Source organism: Aythya marila (genome assembly GCF_965140915.1).
Source record: "Aythya marila genome assembly, chromosome: 7".
Taxonomy (NCBI): Eukaryota; Metazoa; Chordata; class Aves; order Anseriformes; family Anatidae; genus Aythya; species Aythya marila.
The window spans coordinates 10,815,311-10,841,332 of NC_139048.1; the positions used below are offsets into that span (position 1 = coordinate 10,815,311).

At 43.4% G+C, this 26,022-nt stretch overlaps 1 protein-coding gene across 2 annotated transcripts in view; it reads right to left on the reverse strand.

Moving 5' to 3' along the window:
- Positions 1 to 25,566, reverse strand: part of ADD3 (adducin 3) — a 96,418-nt gene extending 70,852 nt beyond the window's left edge. For both annotated transcript variants that reach the window (XM_082765039.1, XM_082765035.1), the window contains exon 1: positions 25,458 to 25,566. The gene's annotated coding sequence lies outside the window, so the exon portion shown is untranslated. The remainder of the gene's footprint in view (positions 1 to 25,457) is intronic.
- Positions 25,567 to 26,022: the final 456 nt, after the last annotated feature.

The following is a 26,022-nucleotide window of genomic DNA, read 5'->3' on the forward strand; positions in this document are numbered from 1 at the left end:
AAGCCAGACCAGCCCCTTTGTTACTGACAAAATTCATGAAAGCCATCAGCAGCACATAAAAGGCAGCTAGCTAGCTTTATAATTGGGAATTGAAGGTTCCTGATGCTTTGTGATGCTTGACTCAAACATCTGATTCATTTGAAAACTTAATTTAATGAACTAATTTAATGGCTGTGATAAGGGAAAAATGTTAACATATAACTATACGGTAACAGAAATTAGGAAATACATACTGAAAGAAAAACACCTTCAGGGGTGACTGCTTAAAGAGAACTACCTGCTGCTGTTTATTTTCTGGTCGAGCTCGCAAATGTAATTCAAAACAAGTGACCCTTCAGAGGAATAATGATTTTTAATGAGCACGTCAAGTATTTTCTTATCTCTTCAACGGCTCTTCTGGAATACCAGGGAGTAGGAGCTCAATTACGAACGTGCAGGAGGCTGCATACCACAGTAAATTCGTTAGAGTAGAAAATGCACATTGTATAAAGAAAACAATGAATTAGAAATGCAACTCAACACGTCCACGTGAGAAATGACTACTGAAATAATTCACCAAAATACCACCACACATAAAATAATGCAAAATAGAAAGTTAATATTTCGCATCAAACTCTGTGGCCACACAAATGCTTGGGCCAGCAGTACTAAGAGGCAGAAACACTTCCCTTGCCAACGTTTACCTCTTCCATGTCTATGAAGCTAAGGCTTTAATGCCACATTCACAAAAACCCAAACATGCTGCTTCTTCGCAGTTGCTGTTTCCAATTTCTGGACTGATTCAACAGTATCCCTTTCCAGTTTTTTCCTCCTCATCTCCAAAACCCACAAAGGGCCACCAGTATGAATAAACATGTTTTGTCATTAAAATCAGCTGAAACACAGTGAAGATGCAACACATCTCTGTTTTTGGGAAGCATTGTTATGTTATTTATCAGAAACAAAACCCCGGGAGATCTGTTACCAATTGAGCAATATCTCCATTAACGAAGACTTTTTTTCCCCCTCTTGTATGATTTCAAGCTGTTCAAATTTTCCCTAAAATTTGTAATTTTTTCTTTTAGAAGTGAAGACATGGACTTGAATAAATCAGACAACTGCATTGCCTTTTCTCAAGACACGAGCTGAATGTTTCATGCAAGACACAAAGAATGTTTTGCTTCAAGCAAGGACATCTCACAACTTTATCAAATGAATGGCAATCACAGCTTAAGTGCACTCTGTTCTTTAATGCATCTAAGTTGGAAAATGATCTGTAAGAGAAGATCAACTGCATTGTCCACAAAGAACCAAGGACCAATACATCTGCATTTAGTGTGCATCCACTTGATTGTGTGTTTCTAGAGGAAAGGATGCAAAGCAACTTGATTTTCAGTCCACAGCTATGGTATGAAATTAGTTTCTACAGAAATCTGACAGAATCTGAGGGAATTTTGCTTTTGAGCTGCTTCTGCAGTGAACAGCATCAGCTGCAGAAGGCACACGAAGCAAAATCCCTCCAAACTGATTAAGGAATTGAATGCTGAGCATCCTGCAGAAGTAATCTGCAGTTCCAGCCCAGCACTTCACACAGCCAGCTCCTCCGCGTGTGCCACCGGTTCTGTGTGACTGCTGAAACATCCGACTGCCCACATTTCTGAAACATCTGACTACCCACATATCACGGTTCCTCTTTCACAAGGAAAGAATATCTTTCACCAGTGAGGCAGAAAATGTTTCTTTCCAGGAACTCCAGGAAGGACAAGTGAAAGGCGCTGCCCTCCAGGAGGGATTTCCAGGCTGTGAGCCCTGAGCCACCTTCCTGTGTGGTGGGAGCATCCAAACCCCCTGCCAGAGGGACCTGTGGTGGCTCTGGGTGCTCTTGGCACACTGGGGACACCAGGAGCCCCTCGCCACAGCAGGAAAGCCAGGCAGGCCCACGGTGCTGCTGCAGGCCAGCACAACCAGAATCCCTTGGAGAATTTAAAAACTTCAGAGGTATGCGGTGCACTTCCGAAATTTTAAAATGAAACATTCCTTCCTTCCACCAAGCACCCACACCACGAGTGGTTAGCAGCAGGTGCTACAGCATGCACGGGTCTGCCGGAGGCACAGCAAGTCCTGTTACCCAATATCCCCAACACACGGCATGGCAGCTTCTCCGCAGGGTATATACAGGGTTTTTTAAAAAGTTACCTCAAATTCACATTTCCAGGTAAGTTCAGGTCTCCTCTCCATTCAATACAAAGTGCACAGAGAACTCAAAATAAAATCTTTCTAAAGCAGTTTCAATAAAGGCACTAGCAAGGCTAATTTGAACTCCAGAGAGAAGGCATCAGGTCCTGCTCCAGCTTCTCCTCGTGCCATACGAGCTGTGTTGGCTGGGGCAGAGATTTTCACACAGATGACTACTTCTCAAAAGGAAAATATCAATATACCTTAAGGCATCAGCATTAAGAACTACTGCCAAGTGTTTGCCCACAGACCAACAGTCCAGGGATTTACAGACATGGTCTGAAATCCTGGGTATGTTACCACAGGCCACGATATTTTCTGCACTCAACTCCAATGCAGACTGTATTTCAATGCCCATCTTAAAAAAATAAAGGAATGTATTTTAGGCACAAAAAGCTTCAAAATAAATCCTTTTGACCAACCTCCCAAAATAGTTATTCAAATGATGTTTTAAAATGCACAGATCATTATTACTTCAGATTTATAAACCCCAGCACATGTACTATGAAAGAAAAAAGAAAGTAAATGCTTAATTACACACATTGAATAATCCAGATAATGGCCTGTCACACACATCATTCTGAATGCAAAGTAGAATGGTGTTTTTAGCTGTAAACACAGTGCAAAATAACTTTGTTATTTCCCTTGGCAAGAACACAATTCTTTAAGATATATTTCTGTTCTCAGCGGTAGATATACATACAGATAGACACACATATATTTGGCTTTTTTGCCTTTTAAGTTTTGAAGCCTTTCCTTACAAAACATACCCTTTAAGATATGATTATTCATCTCTACTGAAATATTTTCTCAAATAGAATAACATAGCCATTTATTGCCTTGATAAAAAAAAAACAAACTAACAAAAAAAACAACAAAAACAACAACAAAACACACACTAGAAGCAACAACTTTCTTTTTGCCAAATTACTGTTGTCCAAGAGAACTGTGATTGTTTTCTGTTGTGAAATTGTCTATAAAGGAAGGCTGCACTCAAAAATCCCTGAGATGAGAGGCACTTACTGCTTTGGAGAGGGGAAGAAAGGAATACCCACAGCAAAGAACCCATGCCTTACACAACAAGAACCAGGCAGAAACAGAGACGTACAGAAGAAAGGCCTAAAGCTGAGCAGGTACCATCAGATGAGTGCACCCAGATCGGCAGTATCAGGAAGGCAGCATGAACGACAGCTGCCCTCTTTGTATCTGGCACTGAACAATTCTTTATGCTATTGCCTATGGTATAAAACTAAACTGCACAGGTTAGGACACATTCCAAGTCAACATTATTAAGGAGAGATTGTTCTTTTCTATTATTTGAAATTTCTTGAGTTGTGTAACTATCTTATAAAAAACACAAATAAAGAACTTCAGTGTCTACATGATGACAGTAGTTGTTTCAAATATAAAAGTAACAAGACTTCTATTTGCTCTATGATACAGAAGTCTTAGCTTTTTTTCCTCCCCACTGCCAAGCTTTAGTTTCTAACAACTACTGCCACTTACAAGAAATACAGAAGATAATAAATTCCAAGCTGAAAATTACCTAGTTTTAAGGTGTGAGGAAACACTATAAAATAGTAATAGAGGAAAATAAATGCAGAGTTTCTTAAATGAAAGATAGTTGGAACAGATCTAGGGTCATTCAATTAAAATACTGCTGCTGCACAGTTCTGTCTGGTTGATATCACCAAGTCGAGACGAAAGACAGATCCTGTCAGATACTGCTGCAAAAGCCATTATAACAAAGTCTAACTGATGCAATCCTGGTTTGTCATTCACCATAGGGATTCCAGATTTCCAAAGGAGAAAAGGGGAAAAAAAAAAAAAAAAAAAAGGACCATTAGAACTGTATGTAAGTGGTACAGTCAATTTACAGAAGATTTGAACAATAATAATACCCCAATTTGCTTACTTTCATAGGACAAATCCCTACTTTGATGAATGTCTGCAAAGCACAAAGCTTCAGAAGATTTTTCAGAAGATTGCTCAATTAGTTTAACTTATTTTGCCACCAAAAGCTAAAGGAAATTCTTACGTTTTGACTCAGGAAGAGCCTTCATTTCACAATACGCATATTATTGTCCAAGTCCCATAACTCTAACTCCAAGTCAGTATGAACATCGCAGTTTAACATATATCTAGTATTCTTGAAAATGTGAGTTACATTTTCAAGACTGGGGTACAAGAACATGTCTTGCTAACGTTTCTTTCCCCCTTCAGAAAGAAAGTTTTCTGTTTTTATTCAGTTATGAGACAATGCATTATTTGCAGCTTAGTCAAGCTGACTCACTTATAACCCAGGCTTCTCCATCACACTTCTAACAAAGCTGTTTTGGGAAGGAATTATATTTCCTTTTTCAAAACTGCAAGTCAAAATGGTACTCAAGTGTACAGTAAGAACAATACATATGCACATTATTGCTAAACAAAAAGGATGCTATTTAGTTTTATATGTTCCTCCCCCAAGAAAGGTGGGATGAGGCCTAGTTTGGTTTAAAGATCTCCTCTCAGCCCCAAAATTGAATCCAACCATGCAGGCCTCCTCCTCCTCGCCTCTCAATAGCCACCATTCTAATGGGATCCTTAACTTCTGTTATGAGGATTTATTGTGCACACTATGATCCCTTCAACAGAAATTACTTAAAAAGACGAAGAACACATGCACTGATCAAACAGAGCACTCCATGAAGTGGCAATGTAATGCTGCACAAGATATACATCACAGGCCAACACCATTTACTGAGTTCAAGTATAAAATAAAATAGCACTACAAGAGTGTAACATTTCCTGACTATTCACATCTCAGTGAATTTACACAAGCCCTTACTAGTCTTTGCAAATCACTCACTTCCACTGCTAAGCCAGCTAAACTCAACAGACAAAATGAATACAGTTGTTTTCATACGCTGCTTTTAAAAGCTTGCCATATTAATAACTTGTACATCGAATTCAGTTACAAAAAAAAGAGCAACACTGGGATAGAATTAATTGACATTTCAACTTGAGTGTGACTACTGAATATTCTCTTCAATGATTCCAGTCTAATCCTAAGGTTTTATTTAAATTTTTCTTTTTACTATTCTATAGCATTATCTGCTTGTTAGATTGGGTTGGGATAATGTAAACAGAGGCTTGTTATCTGTTTAAACAGAAAACCCATCTTCTGTAATATTGCATTAAGTCAACATTCAACTTAAAACCCCCTCCATATTCTTATTCTCTATGGTCTTCCTGGCCACCCAACTCCTTCCTCATCTGTTGTCTCATTTTATTTCTGTTTTAAAAAATGAAGAAGTTCAGGTATTTGTACAAAAACAGTCATAACTTAGAAGAATGTTAGAAGTTGCATGTTGTAATAGCATAACATCTCAGGAACCTTCCTTAGAGTTAGCTCTTTGTTGAGCATCAACCTATAGGCTTACCAGCAAAATGTTGTCGTGTACTCAAGTTTCCTGTTTTAATATCCCCCCCCTTTTTTTTAAAAAAAAACTAACATTTTTTTCATCCTTAGAAACAGGAAGTCATTAAGTTCAAAATGTTTATCCTAAATGAAAACATACATACTTCCATGACTGCTATTCAGTGACTATTGGGTGGTCTCAATCTGAATCCAGTTTCTGATCAGCAAGTGCTTCCCTTGTAGAAATTATCAAAGCCAGTATCACCAGAACACAGCCTCAGAGACCATGGATTGGAAAGGTATAAACAATCAGCTATTATAATTACAGTTCAGGATTACAAGATTTCTTTTTTTTTAAAGAGTTTAGCATACCCACAAAAACCTCTCAAACATCTGTTTTCACTAACCATTTAAATAAATGTTTTCCCCAAATTATATCAGAAGTTGGCTTGCGTTGTACATTTCTTGGGATGAGGTCAGTAATGTGCATTAATGCAACGCCTTAGCTGCAGTAACATGTACGTTTGTTTGTGTTAGCATGTGAATGAACAGGGAAATTCATTAACCATTGGCTTCCTCCATTGGGAAGCTTCAGAATGCTATCTGAAATTGCCTGTGATCAACATCTCCAACGTGCTCCTAAACCATTTAAATTTTCTGTCTTAATTTTCAGAAGCATAAGAAATCTTCACTTCAGTATTTCAACAATTATACACTGAAAGGTGGCAAGCAAAGACTTTCCATACACAAAACAACATGACTATATGCCCCAGCTTAACACAAAAAGCTGCAACTTTTGATTTTAGTTTATTGTCATACTAATCCTAGTTTACTACTGCCTGCCTTTTGCGGATATAAATTAGGATCTAGGAGAAATCAAATTCAAGTCCATCAGAACAAATTTTCAATTGGTTTTTCAACACCATCTGTGCTTATCACAGGAAAATTCACTCCCTCTCCAACTCAAGTTTTTAATCATTAAATATATGGAAGAACTCTCTTCCGAGAAGATAACTGCAAAGCAGTTCCTTAGTAATCGTGGGCATTTCCAGAAAACTTGAATGCTCCTCCAGCTCGCCCACTTGCTTTGCGTGAAAAAGCAGTACTCAGAATTATCATCTGGAGAGGTCTACAGAAGTGCTGAGAACAGTTTCTGCATATTTTGATGCTCTATGAATCACCAAGAGTGGAACATGAAGCCAAAAACCTGTAAAACATACACATGTACAAACAGCAAGTAAGACCTATCTTAGACCTACCAAAATGTATCCTGAACATATCAGGAAGAGACTGACAGGAACTCATATATTATGCCACTTCCATATGAGACTATTTACATTTGTTTGGACCCACAGATCAATATGAACATCAGGAATTAATAAAGCCAGCAGTACAGAGCAGCTCTCCAGAGACCAGCCACATCTGCTCAGCAGTGCCAAGCTGCCAGCTGGAGAGAGTCCCAAAAGCCTTTTCAGGGTCATCATGCACAGCAAAAGCTCGTGCTTGGCTAAAAACCTTCCAGCCTAGCAACAAAAAAAGTAATACATATTCTGTTAATTACATTAAGTAATTAAGCTGTATTTAGCTCTGTTAATTAGAATGCTTAATTTTAACAGGTCTAATACCCACAATATTTAAATTCCTGTTTTGTCCTAGTATTGCAATGAAAATCTGTTTTAGACCACCATCATTCTCATGACTAAGTCAAAAAAAAGTTATGCTGCTAACAAATAATCTATTGAAAATCCAAAATGAAAGTCAACCTGGATCCCAGGTGAAGACAGTTAATCACACAAGGACATTTTATCTAGGTATAAATTGTCAAAACTTCCTTTTCTGGTGCACAATTGATCAGAGCCTACTATAGGACAAAATAAACCTAATGGCAGATGTATTCGCCCCCCCTCCCCACCACACCTCTCAAGCATCTGCTACTCTATATGGAAATTGCTCCTTCCAAACACCTCCAGGTAGAAGTACAGTACATCCACACGCAGTTAAACACTCCCTAGTCCACAGCTTTTTCTGCAACTGTGGGTGGCCCAACTTTCATGTTAGAAAGCTACAGCTGGCACCCATAGCTACATGGGTCGGCACGTGCTGATGAGACGTGTGGCTGAGCACTACGACGGATGAAGCCCCACCATGTAGCTTCCTTCTGCTCAGGGGGTGCTCACAGCTCACTTTTATTACAGGAAATCATACCTCTGAATTTCCAGTTCTTGTCTTTCTGCTGCTTCCTAAGCTGAACACAAAAGGTCTGTCCAGGCTGGAGCTCTTTACAAGCCCCACAGGGGTGGCTCTTTTTGTGAAAAAGCCACTTTAAAAAGCATCGTTAAGATCAACCTGTTCAAATTAGTCTGAACAACTCATGCAAACAACTGCTGTGCAGTCTATTTTATTAAAAGCAGACCACTGCTTCCAAACCTAACTCTTAGCAGCGAGCAGCACCAAGGGCTTGCTACTAGTCCTCAAAGGCATCGTGTCTTCAAGGCTTTTTCACCGCTTACCCTCACTATTGCTGAATCCACACAATGCTTTGGGAGCACTACCAGCACTGCACTGCCGCCAGAGCATGTGGGGCACTACCTACAAAGGCACCTGAAATTATCAGGCTCACATTCCATTATCGACTCAGATCCTAATTTTATGTCCCTTTATGTCCCAGGACTTACTATCCACACCACCCAGTACCCCAGACCGTTCCTGAGGGAACGCAGATGTCATTTGCTCACCTCTGTAGTGTGCTGCAAAGTTTTTGGATGAAGAAATATTTCATCTTGTGGTGCTATATAAATAAACAAAGTATTATAAACAATCATTTTTATCTGACTGGGGTTATGTCATATGGTTTGCTTTCTTTATGAAAGAAAACACGTACATAAAGTGCAACCAGATGCTGTTGGCAGAGAGTCCATTTAATATGGACTCATTTCTAAAAACATGATTACAGATGTGGCCTACATCTTGAACCCAATGTTTAAGGGAAAATTCTCTATTTAATCATTTTACTTGCCATCTTTTTTTTTTTTTCCCCTCTATCTTTTTTCATACAAAGTTTCCTAGAACTAAGAAGTTCAAACTCACCTTTTCATATTTCCACCACAAAAACAATTCACATGTACCCTTATCTACAAAAAGCTGAACATGCTGCTTAGGAAACACTGCTGTAAGAAAACTTTTCAGGAGAGAACTAAGCCTAGTCTGAGTTTCTTTACTACAAACAATGCTAACCTAGGACTGCCCCAACTCAAGTGTTTATTTTCAAAGTACATAAACGGTTATTATAACTCTACTCACCTTTGTGGAGACACTTAAGATACTTCACTCAAATATCTTTACTGTTTTTAGTTTAAAAAAAAAAAAAAGAAATTCAGCTGATACATACCCAAGTTTTAGATCACTAATGACATGTTTAACATCTCTAACCAATGTGTAGAGCTCTTGGCCAGATAACTCAATTTGAGTTAGCTCAAATATATACATTGCACGACAAAAATCAGTGTGCTCCATCATTGTTGAGAACACAATAAGTTGTTTAATTCTGATAAAAACCCACTTAATCAACAAAACTAATAGAATAATAAATAAGTTCTAAACTGAAAACGAGTACGTCTAAACTGAAATGAATAACATTCTTCATGCATGCCAATTTATAAAATACTAGCAACTTAGCTCACAAAAGTTTTATTCAAGCTCATATTCATTTCAAAATAGGTTAGAAACAGCACAAATCTTGACTATCATTCCCATCCAAAACCAAAAGATTTGTACCATATTTGATATCTAGATATTGAAGTACTTACGAACAGCACTCTTAAGAAGTGCACTCCTGAACTGGATCAGGCAAGTTCATATTCACATGGGTATTGAATCCAACGTTTAAGAAAATTCTCTCTGTATATAGTCATTTTACTCTCACTCTACATTCATGTTCATATTCATGCAAAATTAAATTAGTAAAACCCAAATGGTTCATGGTTATAAAGGTTATTGCCTTGATGATGTATTTATCATAGGAATTAAAGTAGTTGAAGTGAGGTTAGTTAACCACCAGTGACATCACTTAAATCAACAACTGAAAACAATCCCTCTTGCCAAATTATCTTCAGGTTGAACCTTTGAAAAAAATAACTTGGCTCTTTCACAAGACATTGCCACTTATGAACACCTGAATTTATCATTAAAGCAAGTATTTGATTAACCTAGATTATTTTCCAAGCAGGGTATTAAAAAAGTCACATAAAATTATAAAAACGCTGAAGAACAAAATCAAAGCAGGGAAAAGCCCAATTTTCACCTAAAAAACACAATGAAAGATGAGACAATTGGCACTTCAATGTGAAAACCCTCTTGTAGTCAGGCAGCTTGGAATTGCCAGGTACGCTGCTGTGCTTGTCTCTGGAGGCAGTGAGACCTGGCAGCATCAGTCCTCCACAACTACTTAAAACGTGCCACCCAACCTCTAACGAGAACTTTAAACATCCACTGCATTCGAATTGAGCATTTTCGACGGGATTTTAGAAAGAAAAGATAATTGTATAAATACTGTCCTTAGAGACGGAATCAGATTAATTTTATGTGTGATTAGAACTAAGGGCTTGTTCAGAGAGGAAGCGTTGGCTGAGATGGATAAAGAAGGCAATCAGAGCACAGAGATGAGCAAATCATTTGTTTCTGCTCCCTGAGGAAATGATGAATTCATCCAGAGAGCGTGCCAGCTCTCCCGAGCTCAGCAATATGCCTACCCTGGTTTTCCTGGGGCGGCTGGGAAGGAGGGTGCAGGTAGGCAGCTGTGAAGATTGCTTCCAACAAGCTTCAATGCTACATCCGCAGTCAAAAAGAAGAGCCCACCAAGGTGTGGGAGCTTAAACTGTTTGTAATAAAAGGCTTGCTAAAACAAAAGGACATAAAAGAAAAACCTAATTGGGAATATTTGTACCTAATAGTGAAGCTGACCTACAGATGGGGTGAGGGGGAGCAGTAGAAACAAATGAGGATGTGTGTGTTTGTTTATTTTCTTAAGAGGGAATGCAAACAAACAGAACTGCTTAAGAACCTGAAACCTCCAGGTGGATCTGACCACACTGAAGGCAACAGCAAAACTCCTTTCATTTACTGGATGCCAGCTGTTTCACACTATGGGCTGTCTACAGAAAGGAGGAATGCCAGCAGCTGTCAGTCACTGGGGGCTTCAAATACCCTAAAAGCAGAAGAATAACGCTGCAGCATTTACACGGTTTATATTAAAAAGATAATTAAAACAAAATCTCACAGCCCAAGACTTTCCATGGGCTAAGCCAATATGCAGATGGGGCAGTCAAATATTACAGCAGTCTGAATGACGAGCTGAAACCTAAACAGAGACTTGTTATCCATGTGTCATCTGCACAGAGCTGGGAGGACCCAAGGATCCAGACCCCACCGCACAAAGAACGTGTGTGCAGGCACAGCAGTGTGAGAGCTGTATTCACACTTCCCTAATGGGGCACCCTAATTAGCCAGCTAAGTCTGAGCTGGGTTTGCCTCGTTGTAAGGCTTCCACCAACAATAGAGTTCTCCAGAAAGCAATTCGAGGCAGGGATGTGATTAAGCAGAAAGCCCGGGCTGGATGAGCTGGGCGGCTGAATGGCTCCTGCCTTCCCTCTGCCTCAGGGACCCAGACAGAGATTCTGTGGCTCCTGAGCCAGCTGTGGATCCATGCCCAGTGCAAACCCCACAAGCATCACGAGATGCTACAACAAAATCCTTCAACACACACAAAAAAAAATCTACTGTTGTGTTTTTATACCCCCCCCAATCCATCAAATATGCCAAAGACAGCACTCAAATTAATTAGAAAGCTGTGCAACTGCACACTTCAGTCAAGTCTGCACTAGCTCAGTTTACCACAAAGAGCAAACAAATAAAAGATCAAATCCTCATGTGCTAAATACGAACTCAGACCACTCAGGAGACTGAATTTCACACAATTTCAAGTTAACTGAATAATGTGAGGATGTCCACTGGAACATTTACTCTTGCACTGAGTTACACAACCCTGTAACCCTCACAACCCACAGCCTCCTGTAAATAACTATGTTTTTCCAACACATCCATGCTCATCTCGCTTCCGGTCAGTAGTGGACATTGCAGTGATCTCCAGGCAGGCAGACAGACCCTACTTTTAGAATTGCTTTAGTAATTTAGGCACTTCAGGGCAAACTTTTTTTTTTTTTTTCTCTCTTACGTAACACCCATTGCTACAGTCCACAGAAATGTTTCCAAAAGTTTCTCCTCGAGGCTATATACAGTTTTACCCCTTTCATCAGCTTTCTTTTTCATCAAAAAGATTTTTTGTGTGCGTCATACGCATATATAGTGCACAAAAACAAAACAAAAAAAAAAAACACAAAAAGGCTAAAAATGTTGCATTTGCTATATTTGACTATAATGCACTGTAGTCATGTACTGAAAGTGCTGATCTCAAATCACACACAGCTTTTTGTTACATGAAGAATCCAGTTTTCATCTTCCAAAGCACTATACGATTAGTGACAGCAAGGGCTTTCACTTTACCTGAGAGCTGTTTCTAACATGGACAGTAGAAAAGAGTGGAAAAGGAGTTATGTAGTTGAACCTGAATATGAGAAAGAGCATTAGAAAAGTCTGCTCTGGATTTCTAGATTAAAGAAATTAATAAGGCATTTTGAACAGCACATGCAGAAACAGTGAAAAGAAACATTTCTGTGTATTAGGTATGACTCAAAGTTGTACCTGATTGTATACCAACATGCAAAGACACAACAGTTATTGAGAACAAAAATGAGGAGAAAATACCACCAAAACATTTAAGAATCAGATTAAGAGGACATTAAAAATACCTACAGCTTTGACTTCAGCAGCTTTACTAGGATTATACATTAGTTTGTAAGTGTTAATGCCAAGACTGCAATTTTTTTCCCTCCTCTCTCTCTCTGAACAGTATCTGCAAAACCACAGCACCGCACGCTCCTTGGCCTGAAAGATCAAGTGTTCTGGCACAGCAGAGATGAGACGAGGGACTCGACATCGTTCCTCTTCTGCAGTGGTTCAGCATCAGAACGAGAGAGAGCCAGCAGTGTGCTCTGGCTTCTTGCTTCACCCGAGAGGCACAGTCATTTGCTGAAGGCTTAGCAAAGCTGTTTGCATCCTGAAGTATGTTGTGATGATTCTACCCTTATAATTAAGATCACCTTATAACAGAAGCAGGAGTGAAAGCCAACAGCAGCAGCCAGCTGAGGCACACCAGAGAGTGGTGAGGAGCACCAGGTACTCACCACTCCTTGCCAGGCACGAGCCCAGTGCTTGGCACAAGGCTGCAAGTACCTTGGGCACAACCAGACCTATCAGGCTGGCTTCAGTTACACCCTCCAGTGACTCTGGATGTCTCCTGCTGAATTTACTGCCCTAATCAAAGAGACTTCCTGAATAAGCCAGAATTCAGGGGAAGTGCATAAAGATAGGACACAGTGATTAACAGTATTGCCCGAATTGCCTGCTATTGGGCTTTCAACTACTTCAGACACTCAAGCTGCTTCAGTTTTAAACTCTGCTTAAAGCAAAATGAGCAAGCGCCAATAAAAAAATTGATGGAAAAACCAGCATCAGCCAAACCCGGCATTGTTTGTTTCAATTATATAGAATCATTATGTCCGGTCCTTGGATCCTCTTTATTATTCCCTCATTTCCCGACTGAAGAAGCCTCTGTAGCAGAAAACCCTAAGGAGCCATAATTTAACAAAGACAGTATCCAAATTTGATACAAAGACTGCATGAATGAAGCCAGTAATCTGGGTATGGTTAGAGGGTTTTTTGTTGTTTTTTTGAATTTCCAATGGACAAAATGAAAAACTACATTTGATAATAAATCATCTTTTTTACGAGTTAGCTTAATACCCTTCCTCTGGGTACAAGAATGTAATGCTATTCTCCTTGCCAAGAAACAACCAAAAAAAAAAAAGCATATAAGACCCACACAGAACAAGAAATGAAACAAACAGACGCACATGGTATTTTCAAAAAAGTTGTTTTTTTCCCTCCTGCACGTCAGCTCTCTCACTACCTGAGCCCCTTTACAAGGGGCAGTGAGAGGCCAGCCTTCAGCAAGCCCCCCGAAACAGAGCAGGGAGGGATGTGGCAGGGCAGTGCTGGGGGACACAACTGGCACCCCAGGGCATGAGACCTACACAGGAGCTATGGCCGACAGGGCAGCCCTGAGAAGAAGGGCTGAGAACACAAACCTGAGGGAGGACAATGCCTGCACCCAGCCCAACGAGAGCAAGAGGCACCACACGCAGCCTTCACGCACTTAAAAGGCCCAGCGTAACCAGCTCCCTCTAAGCCTTTTGGCTAATCACATCGAAAATTCAGGAGCATTCAGCCTCCCTCTTTTGATTCATCTAACGCCGAAACCAGGTCGTCCGACGCGCTGACACAGCCAGGGCTGTTATTTTTAAACACAGCCATAGTCTATTTAGCTAAAGCATCTTTACTCTGACTGAGCCAGTATTACTTTGATAAGACTCCTTAAGTATCTACGCTGAAGCTGGCACATCACATCAAACAAAAAAAAAAGCACAAAAACTTCTGGAGGTAACGCTTCATTGCAGATGAGGGTGGGGGGACAAACAGCAATAACAAACACAGAAAAAATAAAAGCAAAAGGAAAAGTGAGGAACACACCAGGATAAAGGACATGAAGTGCTAACTACAGGACAGCTATGCATGCTGTGAGCGCGTATCGTTCACCACCTGCAGAGAATAACTGGAACCATTTCAGTCAACTCCAACAGCAAACAGCTTTCTGCTGTTGGAAAGTCAGCACTAAAATTGTTAAAACAATATTTGTGCCAAGTTTGTTAGTAGCAACACTAGGTTTTCTTACACATCATTTAACCGATGAAAACCTGGATGGAAGGAGAAGTCGGATAACACTGTTCAAACGATGTAAAGAGACCACAGGTTTTAATTACAGGACACTCTGGGAGGCAAGCTGAGCTATGCTAAGCCAACCTATTTGTACACATTTTTCTCAATGCAATTGTCACTTCTTCACATATAAAGTTGTCTTGCAGCCGTATGCATAAGTTCATTGCCAGAACCAAGCACAGCCCCATTCTTTCTCACCAAAATAATCATTTTGGTCTCTATGTTGCAGAACACTAACATATGAGAACAAGACACCTTGCTTTACCTGATGCAATGAAGTTTTACCATGGCAATATTTTGCCTCAGTTTCTTGTATGTAACCATGAAACAGAGCTAAAAAATAGCAATGTTACACACTACTCAATACTGAAACCCTTTTTATTTTACATGAGAAAAATTAATTATGATGCTTTGCTCTGTAAAGGAACGCTGCAGACTGAAAACAAAGGAATGGTGCAACAGAAAGCAACCCCAATGCCTCACCCCAAGCACCCAGCCTGGGACCATCACCCACCCACCGGCAACCCCATGGAGCTGGGACATGGCTGTACGATGCCTGAGCCCAGGAGTGGCTGCATCCAGTATGCAGCTGCGCCAGGCCACAGCTCTGTGTGTGCAAACTGCCCTGAGGCACCCGCTGCTATAGGACATCATGCACAATGCCACTCGCTGCTGTAATGTGCTTGGTCTGCCTGGCTGCCAGCATCCCATGTCCCATGTGTCTGACACCCCAGCAGCACTCCAGCTCTATGTCAGGACACACTAACGCTTGCAGATGAGGGGAGCCAGTTGGTTATTTTACTCCAGTAGTAAGCTGACTTCAAGGACTTAATGCAAAATGAGAAAAACCCAAATCGCAGAGACCCCTTCCACTGTCCTGCCTGCACACACACTCCATACCTCCACCTCCTGCAGCCAGTAAGAGTTCGGTGAACCAAATGCACAGATACATAACTAACAGACACGACTGCATATTATGGTCTAAGGATAAAATACGTAGGCATGCTTCAGTGCTTATTCCTAAAGCTTCATCAGCTTTTTCACTCCTCCTCTGCATTCTGTGCACCAGTTACATCAGCAAGTCCCACTTTCAGCCTGGTTATCCCCATTTTTTTTTTCCTCCCCCTCCCTACATGACACTTTCATTCTTCAAATCCAGCATCTAGGACAGGAAACTCTCCAAACTATCAGATAACAGGAGTGGCTTTTCAAAACTTGGAAGGTTTGACACATTTCTGAGCCTCTTAAGAATTGCCAAAATAAACAATGGACAAGGAGGTTTTAATTAAAATAATTCTGAAGTCTATGTAGTTTCTCCAAAACATTGCCTTCACCCCAAAGATCCTCCCCTCAAACAAGACCTTTTCCCCACAGATTTTGGGAGTATTGGCAGAGCAGGGGAAACCTAATGACCTGGAGCTGCCAGCTCGTATCTCAAAGCTGAGAGAAACTGCCTCTTCATTCTGACTTGCCTTAAAACAAGCCTCCTTGCAAAAGGCTTAGCTTGCAGACAACATCCACAAATGTATTTGAATGGACTCAACAAGCCAGCATTGCCCCCTTTGTAGGATTTTAGGACCGGAGCCCCAAGCTCAGTACAGACAGGTTCCCCTGTCCTTGGCACGTTCCCACCATTGAGACCTTGCACCTGCTCCAGTGCTCGTGCGGCTCCTCCTGGAGCCAATTCAACTTATTAAAAAGAATTAATGCAGAAAGTGAAAGGAGAGGAGGTGTTCTGCTGCGTTTTCACATTGGGCTACTTAAGTTTAGTGAGCACCAGCACTTGTAACAAAAGCATTTGGGACAGGATCCAACTCTATGTGGCTTTCTTGTATTTCTTTAAATTGGTTTTGGAAAGCAAGAGAGAATAACCAAAAAAAAAAGTTTAGAAAGAAGGTAAAATAACCTTGGAGAGAGGACATTACATTATGCCATGTGAACCAGAATGGTTTCCCCAGCACAAATATATGCCAGCACACATTCTTCAAGTTAACTAATAAACTGAAGAGCCATAAAATAGAATTACTTGCGCTACACTTTTACACACTATAGCTGGTAATTCTGCAGCTTTAATTCCATCTTTGAACTATCAGTTATATTGACAAATAACAGCGGCAGCAGTGCATTATTACAAAAAGGAGTAAACAAATGACCTCTATCTAACTTTATTAAGGTAATAAAAGGCAGATTTTTTTTTTTTTTTAACTTTCTTCAAAGAGAGTTTTATAGCTAACCACCAGCAGGGTGTGGACTGAAGCTAAAAACTTTGAAATAGGTCCCTGTGAAATCTGAAACCAAAATACAGCAAAGGTCACCCTTCTGCGAAGAACCGTCTGGTCTGCATGCATGCTATAAGCAGAGCTCTGTTAGCTCCGCCGCAGTAATAACCTCACTCAACTCGCCCCCTGGGAACAGCAGCAACATCGGGTTTCTACTACAAAGATAAATTTCCTACACACAATACCCGTTACTATACATTTGCAGGATGTTTGATAGCAGCCAGACTCTCCTGTTACATGGCATACCTCAAGCTATTTTTTTCTTGTTAAAGGCTAGCCCAGGTTATAAATATGACTCCGTGACTCCAACTCCCACCTTTAGCTAATTCATTTTAGTCAACGTTTCGCAGACAGTAGAGAGTCTTATGCAAAGTATTAGCGAACATTAAGAGGAAAGGAGGCGATGCATTTCATTTATTTATTTTTTTTTTAACCCAAAGGAGACTATTAGAACCCTTTTCAGCAAGGAAACATGGTGAATTTTTCCATCAGAGATAGTATCAAACCCAAGTATGGGGACAATCACACCACTGTGCTGTGGTCTGCCTTGTTGAGCTGGCCCTGGGATGGCCGGGTGATTTCGGGCTGCTGCTGGCTTCGCCTATGGAGCCGGAGCAGCCCTGACCAGGCACTCGCACCTCCAAGCACTGAGCTCTCCCTTCCCTTGGCTCAAGTTGCATCCTAGGTGCTTGCCAACTGAGGGAAGATTTGGCAATCTTTGCAGCTCAGCAAGGATTTCACAAAGGGTACGACTGGAAGGCTAACTGCCCTTGCTGGAGGACACTTCTCTGGCAGCACTTCACGCCCGCCGGTGGCCACGCCGGGTCCATCACAGGGGACAGCGCCTTGACCCAGGCAGTCGAAAACCTTCAGGCTTAAGATACTTTGAAGGAAAAATGTTCCACCTGGCAGTAAATGAAGTCATTACATTTGATTAGAAGCACTGACACACAGTGACAGCCTCACGTTAGGAACAACAAGAACGAACATTTTCTGCTGATCTGACAGCAAAAACTGTCATTTGGAAAGAGGCAGTGGTTGAGTAGAATCAAGCAGTCCTTCTGGTCTAGCCCTTACTGAGCTGTCATCTCAGGGCATGTAAAATCACAGGCACTGCTGTTTAAAAACATCTAAGCTCGAGCAAACAAACACACTGGAAGCACAACATACATCCAAACCCGCATCTGAAGAGGAAGCAGTGTTTCAGTTTCCCTCCCAGAGCCTGGCTCACAGGAAAGCATCTGATGCAAAGAGGGAACCCAAGCTGGCCCTCTGCCGCCTCGGGGCGAATTATCCAGGTACCTCTAAGTACCACCTCCTGGTGTTTTACAGCCTAAACGTTTTATGTAGTTAAACAGAATTGTCTTGAGTTCACATGTTTTAATCAGGAAGCTCCCTGGACCCATTTCAAGGCACAAACTTTTCTTTTTCTTTATAAACTAACCTGGTTTTGAGCACAGACTCACTCACGTTAGTGCTTTACAGATGTATTCAATCTCTTAGCACACTGCAAAATTATTTAAACAACGTTTGAAATAGAGAAGAAAAGGAGGGGGAGAACCTGACTGCCAGACCACTAGGACTGTTTTTTGTGCGTGTGTTTTCTTTAATTATGGATTTTTAAATCCCACAAGTTTCAAAGTATTTGCTAAATCCTCTGCATGTTTCTTCTATTTTTCTTTTTTTTTCTTTTCTCAATACTGGTACAAGACCCGTGATTTTGATTAGCTTGATAACGAACAAGCCAACTCTATAAAACGGGCTTTGCTGGTTACAGGCTTATTTTGCTTTAGAAATCATTGCACTGCCCATTATTAAGGCACGTCTCACAACTTCCTTTTTCTCCCTCAGCTGCTCAGGATTAAGCCTTTGCAATGAAAATATTTATGAAAATTTTACTGAAAGATCTACTTTGGACACTTCGTCTTAGGAGACGGAGCACTCTGTTCCAAATCATGCACACGAGAGGTGTCTGCCAAGCGCTCCAGCTGTGTCCCTCCAGTCCTTAAGCCATTTAACACAGAACACGCACGTGTCCTTTGCATGCCAAGTCAGCTATGCGTCAAAGACAAATAGCTCTGAATACTCAACTTATAACAATCGGCACGCCAACAAGAAACCTAATTTGTATTTGGTAGTACGTACATTGAAGGGAATGGGGGGAAAAAAAAACAATGCATGTATATATATTCTTTCATAACATTGAGAATTTAAGGAATAAGTAAAATACACAGCCTTTAGCATGAAAATATACAGTTTGCCCTAGGAGACAACAGCTCCCATTTACTAAATGAGTTGAAGATCATGAACATCTCTGCTTTCTGCCTTCTAGCCTGACAGCTGGGCCAGAAAAAAAAACTTAATTGTTTTGAATCTCTAGAAGAGTCTTGCCTTTGCATATACTTTTAGACAAGCATGCATTTAAAGCAAGCTGCCATTCGAAGCCAAAAATTCCACAGATTAACTGTGAACATTACAAAGACTTAAGACTCCTCAACTTGGCATTTAGTACAATACTTTATATGCAATCAAGATCTGAAACACGATGATAGGCTTGCGGGCACTGCCACATTTTAATCACGATAACAGAAATATTTCACTAGGTATTCATTTATTATGGCAGTTATATTATATCACAGGGGCTAATGTTGAATTCAGTTAACATGGGAGTGCCAGCTGTTAATTTGATATAGAAACCAGCTTCTCGCACCCTAAGTTTCACAACCACCATAAAAACTGCAGATAATACAACTGAAAACAACCATAAGAGGATACATGATCCTTCCCTCCACAGAGTACTACACATCACGAAATCTCAAAGTTTGAATGTTCTAACAATTAACTTTTTTAGTCTGGTTTTGGGGTTTCAGGATGCACAGCAAATACAGTAGGCTGTCTGGTATGTAGCAAAGATTGTTGTATTAAAGGCATGCCAGAATGGTTTAGATCACGTTTTACTCCTGTTTTAGCATCATCCAGGAGCCTGGAAAAATGACTGTGCAATCCATAAGCACTCCTGCAAACAGCTGTGTATTTGTGTCAGGAAAATACACAGGTATTTTGCCATGCCACCACCTGTGTGTCACCATGCTTGGCTCTCAACAGAGCTAGACATGCTGTCTGGTATCATTCACTCTCTCCACCTCCAAAGCTTGTTTTCAGTTTTGTCTATTTTTTCATATTTTAGGCTTAAGGTTGCCTCTGCTAAGTGTCTGCTAGATCTGAAGCATCTGAGCCAAAACACTTCAACTCTTCCTGACACAAGGGCTCATAAGTATGCTTTCCAATGCTATAGTTTAATTTTCACGTTTAAATCCAGGATATTTTCTTTGGAAAGCACTACTTCGCTTTCAAATACTTGACTCTGTGGCCTTACTGATGTTCTTTCTAAGTACAGAGCTTTTTGTACATATATCTATAAAGACTGAAATGGGGGTGAGACATCGCTGCTGATTCTTGAGCTGGGCACAGTCAGAAGGGCTGAGATGTCACTGTGTGGTCTGAAAAGCAGCCTGCAATGTCTTCACCCAACTTGTGTTTTGGAAAAGACCAGACTGGCCAACAAACTTCGCCCAAAAGACCTGAACTCTGCCTCCTGAGGTCATCCTTTGCTCAGGGTGTGTTGATGAGGGAGACCTGGAATGGACAAAAGCCCCCCAGCACACACACCTTCATGTTGGTTGCTGAGGAAGTGCTGGGAATGCTGGGTTATATGAAACAATGTGCTTTCATACCAGCAATCTCTGAACACAGCAACTTAAAATTTCCACTGATCTAAAATGATTTGAGTCACACAGACAAGGTCAGTACCAAACAGATGCCACAGGCTTTGGACAAGACCTCCAGAACTGTTACGAAAGCCTTTCTTCACCCAAAGCCTATGCTTGGAGGGAAAGAAACAAAATGTTTAAGATACATTTCACCTTGTTTTTTCTACATTAGCACAATACAGCAAACTAGGCAATAAGCAAGGCTTTCTATTTTGCACCCAGCAGGACATGCACAGGAGGGCTTTGCTGGGTGGCACACACCTTGCTGCCAGATCTGATGTCGGCTGTGCATCTGCAAACACAAGAAGATGCAGATCCAACTGGCCTCTGAAGAACATCACATGTAGTGCAACAGGTACAGATGATGTGCACAGCAATGCTTATTTTCTGCAAGAATAAAAAACATAACATTTTCCTGGGCAACCTGGGTAGCCTTGCTTGAGCAGATGACCTCCTGAAGTCCCTCGCAACCTAAACCACTCCACGATTCGGTGATAATACAGTTAAATATATGCAACAGCAAAAATCTTAAGACAAATTATTGTGGGTATACACGAAGATAGCAAGCACAAGTTCTCATAGTGATTTAACAAAATCTTCTCACTTGGGCCAACAGAGTCCAGCTCCTGGCTGCAGTGCCAGCACCACACTGAAAACTCATTCAAGGCAGCACAGCGACAGTGAGAAGCAATAAAAGCTGCGACAGGACAGCAGTTTAACTCCATGGTACTCAAGATTGCCACATCCTTCAGCTGGAGAAGTAACTCAGGAGGTGCTGGCTGTGTGGGGGCACAGGGATTTTCCCAGCTGTTAGCCATCGGGTCAAGCAAATGCCAAACAGACCAAGCAGTTAGCACATTCACTGAACCCCATCCCAAGCTGCCAGCTCACCCCACAGCTCCCTGCTGCTTTGAAGTCACCAGGATTTTAACACATTAAACAACACAAGGCAAGGAAAGAGTTTCTTCCCAGCCAAGACCAGAACAGTTTAAGAGACTGGAACAGTGAATGGGGCTATTATACTATTTCCTTAATTAGCACTTTGTACCAGCTGATTGCATCCTTGTTAAGAAGAGTTTACATTATTACCCTTTGAATGACTTTAAATATAATAATGGATCTTATATGCTCCCAGAGTCCTGGCTAAATAATTGCCTACGTCACATCAGCTAAACCGTGAAGATGCCAGCTATAAGAAAAACAAGAATCATCAGAAGAAGCCTTCTTTCAGAAACTTTTCAAGGAATCCCAAGAAAACCTCAACTTTTTAGTAGAAAATATTTTCCATTTTACCGATGATGGAAGGAAAAAAAACCCTCGACTGTAGCCTGGACTGAAAGCAAGCTATGATTGAATACACTTCCATATCTGACCAAATGTATTAATGCAATTAAAAATTGGTTTGTCTTAACTAACAATCCAGATCAAGAGCTATCCACAAAACCATCATGTACTTGCCAGGACATCTTTAAAAGGAGCACCTCAAATTCTCACTTGCGATGTACAATGACTTGTGTTACCTCGCACAGGGAAAAGAAAGAGAAGTGCTTCCCCACGTGCCAGTTGTCTCAAAGTTAATGTAGGAACTAACCCTGTTTACCACATAATTTAGCACTAACACAACGAATAAGTTATGGCTTGCTCCCTAAGGGTCAAGTAGCTTTTATTCATCTTCTTGCACCAAAAAATGCTACATAAAAGACACTGCCCCCCAGGAACCATAAGATGCCACACCACCGCCTCTTCTAATGCAGCCACCAGCATTTCAAAACATAGCTTGAGGAAAAGCCTGTGATGTAACAGGAAGCAATGCTGTTAAATCCTATAGATTGCATTCTTCTGGGTCGATACCAAAACAATGACCTACTCGGTTTCTGAAACACCAGCACGGAGAAATTGCAGAATTGATCTACGAGAGAACTAACAGCCAGAGGTTGCTATGGCCACTACAGTTACAGGACGTTTTTAAAGTAATTTTATTTCCCTCCTGTTTAAAAAAGCTAGCTAGGCCAACTTTATGCACCAGCTCAAGGTCACACTCAGGTTCTTTTCCTAAATCATTATTTCTTTTAAGAGCTGTAATTGCAGTGCCGCCAGCCGCAGAGCAGGCTGTTAGGGACGTTTGCTGCAGGTTTAACCAGCAGCAGGAATTTTCACGATGCACCCCGGTGATCACCAACATCTCCAGCACCAGACCGGGCAGGGACAAGCCCAGCAGGGCCAGGGGACCCATTCCAGTTGGCACCCCAGCCCTTCCCAGCTGCACGGGGCAGGCAGAGGCACTGCAGCGTGCAGCCCTGCTCCAGCCCCACTGCTCCAGGAGCACTGCAGCGGGTGGGGAACGCGCCGCCTGCACCCTGCCCTGCAGGATGCACCACGGCATCACCCCCAAATCTTCGTTTCCTTAAATAAAAACACCAGCTGAGCCGATCCTCAGGTAAGAGTCAAGGATAATGAGCGATTTAACCAAGACTCCATCTAATGGCCAAGGAGTAAGGACGTGCTCGGTCATCACCGCCATGCACTAACCCCAACCACTGAGCACTCGGTCCCTCAAGAGCCCCTGCTTTGGGCTTCGTGTTCTCCCACTGAAAACTAAGCACAAGTTATAATTTGTCCTGAAAAAACAAGAAATGTTCTAAAGCTAAGGACGTGAAGACTCGTAAAGCTAAAACCAGTATCCGCTATTAACGAGTGGGCAAACAAATTAAGGAGCTCGTGCTCTCCTTTCTCAAAGCAGCACCTGCCAGCCCTTTTGGCACCAGCCCAGGAGCCGGCCGCATTCCCAGACCCACACCTGCTCTCCTTGCCAAGCCCTGGGCAGCGCCGCAGCAGGCTGCAAGGACTCACCTGGGGTTTTTGGCCACGCCGCCGCAACGCCTGGGTGTGCAGAACACCTCCACCGAGAACTCGCTGGTGCAAAATGTCCCGGCAACCCCAGGCACAAAGTAAGCCTTGTCCCTCCAAAGCCACCACCGCTGGTGGCAGCGCGGCACCAGCCACCCATGTCTGGAGCAGGAGGAAACCTGAAGTCCCCCCGGTCACACCGAAGCCCAACGGCTGAGGTCACAGTTAGCAGCTTCACTCCTCTGGTCCCAAAGCCGATTTAAGCAACAGCTTATCCAGCACAATAAGTAATTTGGCAATTTCATACCTTGATTCTTTTAGAACCCTTGGCCGATTATTTTTTTTTGCTCATTCATTGCCACTGATTCTGTTTGAAAACTTAGCTCCTTCTAGGAGTGCTGCCCAGATGAGGCTCAATCCTGCTCCTTTTTCCCTCTGCTCACAATCACATCACCACCCTCAAGATAGCCCCGTACCCCTGGACGAAGGGCAAGCCGCTGATGCGGGCTCAACTGCAAGATAAGGATGCTCAGAAGACCAAACCACAAGCCACTACCTCCACTAGCAGCGGTGGTGCTGGCTGTTTTTCAAGTCAGTTCCTCGCTCATTTCCCCACACCACTGCAAGGCTTCCCCACTGAAACTGTGTCCTTTGGTAATGCAGACACTGCCTAGCTGCCAGACCACCCTCAAGTCCGGGATAAATGTTGGTTTATATAATAAAAACTCATTTAAAAATTCAAGGTGGATTTAACGCGAGAAGAAAATTGTCTTGGGGCTGAGACCAAACTCCCCAAAGGAGTTCCCATTGCAACCTTGTTAGCGAAGTTCAAGACACAAACCTTGAAAATTGTTGTGACCACCACACACACACACAGAGCAACACGCGACGGAGCCAAAACACCAAACTCTTCCCAAAAGGGGCTGCATGGCTGGGGCTGCTCCTTGGGGAGACAGCAGAGGGGAAGGGGGACAAGGGGGACAGGTACTGGTGGTGTTGGGGAAGGTGCTGGTGGCACTGGGGGGTGTGCCACTGGCAGCCCAGCAAATCCACGATGGGAACGCATTGAAATTGAGCTCCTGGGCTGCCCGCACCACTACAAGCAGCAAAGGTGGAGCTGGACGTGTGTGAGCGTTTCCAAAGCCTGGCTCTCACGGAGCACGCAGATTCTCAGCGGTTTTCTCAGCCCCATGCGGCCGGGCCCCGTGCTTACGGCCGGCCCTAATTGCAATCAGCCCCCCGGCTTTTTGGGGTCAGCGTCTCCAAACCCAGGCGCGCTGCTCCGTGCCCCGTCCTTTCCACAGCCGCACCGGAGCCAGCAGCCCAGAAGGCAGCACCGCAGCACCCCCGGGGGCTCCCAGGCGTGCAGAGACCCCACAAGAGAGGGAAAATAAAGGGGAAACAGGGATGGGGGCGGCCACCCGCCGGGGGGATTTGGGGGAAAGCGAGGCAGCGAAACGCCGCGCACTCACCGCTGCGCTCCGGCCAGGCGAGTGGGGGTGCGGTGGGTCCGGCACCAGGGTGCGGGGGTGCAAAAAAGGGGTGTAAAGGGGGTGAAAAAGGGGTGCAAGGGGGGGGGGGGTCCTCGCCGTGCCCCCGGGCGCGCAGCAGCAGCCGCCCCGCAGCCTTTGTGCGCCGCCGCGCGGCCCCGCCGGGCTGCACGCGCTGCTTGCACGCGCGCTTGCACGCGCACGGCGCCAACTGCACCCCCCTCTCACACACACACCCACCCTACACACACACCCGTACCCCATACACACACACATGCCCTACACACACACCCGAGAGCCCCCCCGTTTGGGTCCTGCCCCCCCCCCCAACCCCAATCCCAACCCCAATCCCAATCCCAACCCCAAGCCCGGCCCCACACTGCATCCCCAGCGCATCCCGCCCGCCCCACTACGCTCTCGGCGGGGCCGGGAGGCGACATTTTGGGACCCCCCCGTACCCTCAAATCCCCCTCCCCGACCCCCATCACGGGCACGGCAGCGTTACCTCGGCGGCCCCGCTGCTCACTCCATCCCTTCCCTTCCCTCCTCGCCTCTCCGCCCCGCCGCGGGCACGGCCGGGGAGGGGCAGGGGGCAGGGCCGGGGAGGGGACGGGATGGGGGAGGGCCGGGGAAGGGGGGGGGGGGGCGGCGCACGATGTGGCAGGAAGGGACACCTGGGCTCCTCCTCCTTCCCCCGGTGGAGCACTATCTGGCAGCGGCCGCCTCCAGGCTGAGTCTGGGGGGGGCTGCGAGGGGCTGGGGCTGCGAGGAGGAGGAGGAGGAGGATGAAGAGGAGGAGGAGGAGGAGGAGGAAGGAGAGGAGGAGGAAGAGGAGGCCCCGCCCGCCTCCCTCCATTGTTGTTCCCGCCCGGAGAGGAGGGGAGGGACCTGGCCCCCCCCCCGCTGTGCTGCAGTGTGTGCGCAACATGCAAATCTCTTTTTTTTTTCTTTTCTTTTTTTTTTTTTTTTTGCAATAGCCGGCCCCGCGGCTGGGCTCTGCGGCTGCAGTCGCCCCTGTGCTGCTCCCTGCGCGGCGTTACAGGGGTTTGGGGTTTGGGGTTTGGGGTTGG